Below are 7,946 nucleotides of genomic sequence, written 5' to 3'. Positions count from 1 at the left end.
ATGAGAGGTTGATTAATCATTTTTATTGTGGAGGGTGTTAATCATGGATATTATCATCTTCATTATTTTAGTTTTAGAGAAATACATGAAACAGTTTCATTAAAATTTCATTAAATATTATATGAAACAATTTCATAACCTTATATGAAACAACTTCATTAAAAATAATTATTATATGAAACAATGTCACAAGATTAAACAATTTCATGAAAAAATTTCATAACATTAAATAATAAAATCGACGGATGAAAGTGATTTGCACGGTTTGCACAAATTGGGTGGTTTACAATCTAACCCCCCTCTCTCTTTTAGTATATTAACGACATTTTTCTTGTTTTTTTAAATAGTTAGCGTTCTCGTTTGAACCTACCTTTATATATATAAGTGTGTGTGTGTGTGTATGTATATATATTTCTCATTTCGATGAAATTTGTTTACTAAAATTAATAGAATGAAGATGACAATGTCCATAATTATCTGAAATGAATTATTTGAAACAATTTCATGAATTTTTTTATATTAAAATAAACAATAAAATCAACGGATTTTACAATGATTTGGTTTATAAAATAAATCATGTATATAATTAATTGCTTTATTGGTTGTTAATGATTGGTGATGGCTCTTTTGCTCATGAATGGCCACAAAGAATGCGTGCAACCAAAGGGCCTTTCGCCTAGCGGTATGTGAGTCATTGGCCTTTTAGGAGGTCAAAGGTTCAAACCTCACCAAAAGTGAGGAGGATGTGTGAGTTTATTTGTTCTATTTGCCGTATATAAATATTATATACTTCAAAAAAAAAAAATGGGTGCAAAAAGCCTTCTGAACTATGAATACCAAGATTTCATTTAAGAATAAATACGGGTCACTAAATGCTCAAACAACCATTCTAAAAAATAATCTTGAAAAACCAATCAAAAAAATACAGATCGATCTGTAACCGTTCGATCGACTGACGACCAATTTAAATCAACATCGATAAAACAAGGAGGTAAAATATTTGTTTATCTTAATAGAAAAAGATCAGCGTCAATGTTACTTTCTCGGCTCTCGTTCACCACGATCAACAGACAAAATCTATGTATGAATGTTTTCCCGAACGTTTTCTCTACAAAGAGAAGACATTTTCCTTTATCTATCATACCCGTCTCTTAGTTGGTTTTTTTATATTTATTTATTTTTGTTGCCGCAGAATAAACTAATTTAAAAATGTGATAACATGCGCCGAAGCTGTGGGATGTAAAAATACATCCCTAGGAGAATGCTTTTTTAAGGATTACATGGAGTCCATAAGGAGCGATCTCATTTTTTTCATCGGGTTCGGGTAGAGAAGCCAGGTATCCCAAGGGTTGTCATGTGACAAAGTCAACACGACTACTCCTCCCAAAAGGTAACGGAGGCGTGCAAAGGTTTTAGATAAAAAAAATTGATATGATTTAACCACAGACCCTTTTGAATGTAGCAGTGGTTTACCCTGCGGCGGATGTCAGCGGTTCGAGTCCGACTTTCGTCCCTGCTCTACAGGTGGGGCATAAGGGGCATGATGACTTGACGTTGAGTTTCGGTGATGATGAAAATTATTGTGAGAAAAGTAAGAAAAGATCTAACATCTTTGGATCGGTTCTAATTGAAGATAAACATTAATGTGGTGCACCTAGATGCACCAAACCAATGCCCTGATAAACATAATTCATAGGATGAGGATGAGATTAAAAGTGATCAATGGTCCAGATCCTTTCTTACACTTCTTACATTAATTCTTATTCTCATACGATCCTTCGTGTGTATATACATAAATGAGAACACCTACATTTTATGAAAACACGAGAACACTCTTATCACACATGATAATACATGTGAGGGGACCTAGGGGTGTATAAATGACTTGGTCCTGGCCTAGGTCGCTCCATGGTCGTGTGCCTCATGGATTTAGTATCATATTGAAAATACCCTCGTCAGATGTGATAATACATATGAGGGCCCTTAGTGGTGTGCCAGCATCTTAACTCGCAATCTAGGTCATCGTTGATTTAATATCACAAACGTATCATATGTGATGGAATATAGTATAAGATGTGATTGACTATAATAAAATGGTGTTCTTGTTCGAACCCTTTCCTTATATGGGTTGAGTTCCGGTGAGAATAAAAGTTATAGTGAGAAAAGTAAGAAAAAACCTCCACCATTGGATCAATCATAATTGAAGAGTTCCACTAGATAACACTAATGAAAAGCACCAGATCAATTTCCTTCTAAGCCTCAATTCATGGGTTGGTTTGAAATTAAAAGTAATCAATTACACTTCTCATCTTAACTTCTATTATCACATGATTTTTCATCTTCCTTTTATATATAAAGGTGGAGGTTCAAACGAAAACACCTCCATTTTATGAGAACGCGAAAACACCCTTATCACATGTGATAATACGCATGAGGGGACCCTGTGATATGTGGACGACGTGTTCTATGACTTAGCCCGCGGCAAAAGTTGTCTGTGTCTATGATTTAGCATAACATGTGATGGTCTTGATGAATTATAGTATCATATCAGCAACACTCTTATCACATGTGATAGTACATGTGAGGGGGCTTAATGGCGTAAGGGCGACATGGCCTGCAACCAAGATCACATCGAAAATCGTCCGCGTCTCTGATTTAGTATCACATGTGTATCATATCTGATGGAATAATAGTATCACATGTAATCATCTATAGTAAAAAGGTGTTCTCGTTTGAACCCTTCCCTATATATATATATATATATATATATATAATGTGTGTGTATGTTAGAGTGAGAGAGAACGATAATATGAATTTCATTAATCAAATGATATGTTGCACATGAATGCTTGTTGCAAAAAGTATGAAATAATCTTAAATTGACAAACATCGTAATAAATTGATGTAGAGTGCCTAGCCACCCATCTCGAAGAACAAATGGACCGGGACAAAGGCATGACAAAAAGAATAATAAGACCATTTAACCGAGTTATAACTGTCATACGGTTATGTTTTAACCATTTAACCGCTAGTAACCGTCGACCTCTCATATAAATACGTCAAACGTAATCTATTATATATATATATATATGTGTGTGTGTGTGTGTGTATACAAATTTGTGCCTTAATTCATGTAGAAAGTTGCTGGATTAATTATCCGATACTAGTACAAACCCAAGACAAAATAAGGGGTAAAATATAGTATTTGAAAAGTGATTTTCCTGTTAACAGTCCAAGAATTTGTCCAAACTTTAACCACAAACCCATATTCCCCACCAATGTGCAGTAAGACCGGGAGCATTTTCATGATTTCCCCTCCCTAACCTGGATATCCAACCCGCTATGCGAGTCGACTAATCCCATGACGACCACCTGCAAACATAGCCCGGAATCACCGCATTTGAACATTCGTGGCCACAAGGGGATTTTTATTCCTCCTTGAATTTGAACCTGAGATCTTCTGATACTTTTGACCTTTAGAGCCAAGTTCAAACCAATCAGCACCACCCCGTTGATTTTCCCTTTGATTTCACATTTTTTTACTATTATCTTCCCCTTTTTTCTTTTCTTTTTCATTTTTAGAATTTAAGGAAACAAAAACAAGTTTATTTCTCTCTTAAATCCCGTCATTCATCTTGGAAGTAGTGGTGGTGGTGATTGATATTTAGGGGTAAAGGAAACTGAAGAGGGGACAAGGGGATGCAACAGGTGATGAACGAGTAACATAAGCGATGGTGGTTGTTAATGTGTTCATCCTTGACAGAGGTGGCTACAATGGAGCTTCTTAGTTCTTATATCAATCACAATGATGTAATTTCGACCAAGATGTGAAAGAAGTCACTGGGTTGCTGCTTATGCTTCTTGTTTTTCCATCACCATGTTTTTGTGTCTTGTTGCTTCTCCATCGTGGTTGCTTCTGTATATGATTCTCCATCGTGGCTGCTTCTGCATTCATGTTTCTCCTCTATCATGGTCGAAGTCTTCATAAGGTGTTCATTTCAGATCTCCGATCGATCAATGATTTAGGGTTTTTGGGTCTTTGATTTAGGTTTAAGGGTTTTGATTCTAGTCATGATGGTGCAAGATGAATGAAGATCGGTGGTTGCTTCTACTACTTGCTTTTCCATCATGGTTGCCTTTGCATCTTTGTTCTCGATCCATCATGGTTGTTTTTGCATCTTTCAACTCCATCGTGGTCAAAGCTTCATAGCAAAAAAAAGTTAGGGTTTCCATTCGAGATCTTCGATTTATAATTTAGGGCTTTCTTGTTCATGATTTAGATTTACGATTTCTGACTTACATGTTTGTATCATGTACAATCTACAATGCAATCCATTACCCTAACACAAAATTCTTGTATTCATGTATGTCATTAGGGTTGTTCTCTGTGAATGGCAACAAATTCGAATGACCTAACCACAAAGGTGGTGCCTGATTGGTTTGAACTTGGCTCCAAAGATCAAACCGTCAAAGTACCAGGAGGTCCCACGTTCAAATCCAAGGAGGAATAAAAATTCCCTTGTGGCCACGGAGGTTCAAATGCGGTGACTCCGGACTATCTGCAAAGCAGGTGGTCGCCCTGGGATTAGTCGACTCGCATAGCGGGTTGGATATCCAGGTTAATCAAAAAAAAATTCGAATGACCTAACTAGTGATTGTTTTTAATTTAGATTTAGGGTTTTGAATTTACATGGGTTCGATTTAGATTTCGAGTTACTGTGTGTTATCAGGTTAAGTAAGATACGAGTGGGGAAAGAAAGAAGATGGCTAGCATTACTAGAATGTCGTCATGTGCAGGGCACATGAATGTATTTAACGGGAGCCTTTACTCGAACGTTGAGGTGAGCGGTGAAAACCAGACCAAATGCATAGCACAATGGTCGATTTGGGATAAATGAGGTTCAAGGACGGGAACCAGAAAAATCAACATACCATAAGCACCAAATCTGTAATTTAATCGTGTTTTTATCATTTTCTTATACATCCTTAATTGTGGTAATATAATTATTACAACAAATTAATAATCTTGATCATATACATAAACAAACAAAAATAGATTAAAACAACCACAAGGGTGGTGTCTGATTTGAGCTTGGTTCCAAAGGTTTCAAGTTCAAATCCAATGAGGAATTAAAATTCCCTTGTTGCCACGAAAGTTCAAATACGGTGACTTCGGGCTATCTGCAAAGCAGTTGATCGCCCTAAGATAACGGGTTGGATATCCAGATTAATAAAAAAAATAGATTAAAACTTATTTAAGAAATTATGACTAATTAAATATTTGTAGTTATAATAATGAAGGAACAATATGATTTTGTCTCCATTATTCTCCAATATTTTTTCTAGGGGTATTAATGGAGCTAGCTCTAAAGGTGATCATTCCCTTGCTATCTTAGTTAATTTCATGTTTTTTACAAGAAATTTTAAGGGGTTGTTTGGCAGTTGCTGAATGGTTTTGTGCATGATCATTAAGTGATCAAAATGATTAAGATGCTCAAATGATATAATGCAAAATGAAATATAATTGTTTGGTAATTGTTTACAATGAAATTAAGGCTCTTAATGATTAAGGGAAGCCCAAAACACAAAATCATTTAGAGAGTTTTAGAACCATTAAGAGATATATATATTTTTTTTGTCAAACAAGATTTACCTTTTAACGATTCAGAGATTGCCTATTAATGGAACTGTTAAGAGGTAAACAAACAACCCCTAAGGGTCCGTTTATCAAACACTTATCCAGTAAGTGTTTATCGGTAAAATTTAACATTATTATTTATACCGTGTAAGATTTTAGTCCATCAAAACGACATCCTATGCAACAATTTACCCGGTGAACACTTACCATGGTAAGAGTCGTTGCCCTCATGGTCCTTGTCTCGCTCTTACCGGGTAAGATTTTTGGTCCTTACCATATTCATTCGGTGAGATAACATGACTTGGTAAACACTTACTCGGGTAAGTGTTTAGTAAACGACCCCTAAGTATTTATAAAAAGGCGAAATAGATATCGTAGGTATCATTCTTTTATAAGTTAGTTCACATTTGAAATTTAGTATTTTTTCTTCTATAAATGATCTGAAATAGTGCTACCTTGTTTGGCTATGAATTAGAGGCGTTAAAGTTGACATGAATAACAATACTAAATCGACACGGTTGATTATTTAGTAGTTTAAGTCAAACTTTAGAGTTTCTTAACGAATTTATATTGACTGGGTAATAAGAAAAAAGATCAAGATGTATTAATCATGAAAATCGTCGAATTTGTCTGATATGATCAAAAACAGCAAAAATACTTGGATCATAAATTCTTTAGTTTCTTTTTCATCAAACCCTATATGTATATGTATATGTATATGTATATGTATATGTATATGTATATGTATATGTATATGTATATGTAGGCATAAGAATTGGTTAAAGAAAGCAACAACTGAAATGAACGTTAGTAATTATAGAAGAGATTTAGTATACTTTTAATTAGAAGAGATTTTATTTGACGCCACTTAAAATCAACACATTTGATTTTCCAAAACAAAAATAATATTAAATTAAGATACATACATAAATATATATATATATAGACTTGGGATCATGTGAGATCAATGGTTTTTCGTGAGACTCGTAATACCAATTTTCAACCGTGGATGAGATCTATAATTTGAACATTCATAATCACAAAATTGCCACCGTACAACTTTAGACTATCAGATCATTAGCTTATAAAGTTGATCAATGAACATAAATTGGTCTTACGGGTCTCACGAAAAAACTCGTGGTCTCATGTGAACCCAACCCTATATATATATATAGGTGGTGGTTCGAACGAGAACCCCTGTGATTTACGAGAATGCGAGAACAATCCAATAACCTCAAACTTTTTTAATTAATAAATTAACTTATATTATATATAAATAATTTAATAAGGACAGTAATGTAATTAAGTAATTTTTATAATTTTTATTTTATTTCATAATTATCCTTTTTGTTGACTACGTCTCCACGTTTTCCTCTCGTTAGTTTTCTTATCTAACCTTCTTCTCCAAATCGTTCATCCTTCTTCTCCAGATCGTTCATGATAGTCGACTTTCTTAATACATTTTCTTCATATCGTTAGTATCCATATTTTTGTCGATCTATAATGGAGGACTTGAAACCCATATCACATGATTATCACACCCATATCACATGATTATCACACCCATATCACATGATTATCACACCCATATCACATGATTATCACACCATATCACACAAAATCGTTTTCGTTGTGATAAATGTGTGATTGTCTAATCCTAACCTATCGAAAACATCTGAAATCATTGTGATAATGTCTAACCTAACTCATTGAAACCATGATCAAGTCGAGTGATATTGATATCACATGATTATCACACCCATATCACACAAAATCATTTTCGTTATGATAAATGTGTGATTATCTAATCCTAACCTATCGAAACCATCCGAAATCGTTGTGATAATGTCTAACCTAACCCATTGAAACCATAATCAAGTCGAGTGATATTGATATCACATGATTATCACACCCATATCACACAAAATCGTTTAATTGATTTCGTCAGTAATTCGTTGTGATAAATGTGTGATAAACTAATTAGATAAGACGTTATGACTTCTTTGTTGGTCTCCTTGAATTCTTAACCGATATATTAGATAAGGATAATCAATATTAATCATGTGATCGTGTTAAAAGATTTTATGATATCATTTCCATTATTACTCTTTTAATTTTATTTTTGAATCTTTTTAAATTTCAATTTTAATTTTAAAAATCTTTTAATTTTATTTTTTTTATCACAATATAAGGTTAATAGGTTGTTCTCGCGTTCTCGTAAATCACAGGGGTTCTCGTTTGAACCCTTCCCTCTCTCTCTATATATATATAGACTTGGGATCATGTGAGACCAGCCTGTTTTCGTGAG

Source organism: Cynara cardunculus, assembly GCF_001531365.2.
Source record: "Cynara cardunculus var. scolymus isolate 2C chromosome LG 8, CcrdV1, whole genome shotgun sequence".
Lineage (NCBI taxonomy): Eukaryota > Viridiplantae > Streptophyta > Magnoliopsida > Asterales > Asteraceae > Cynara > Cynara cardunculus.
The sequence above is the reverse complement of the archived record's forward strand: the minus strand, read 5'-3'. Positions refer to the sequence as shown.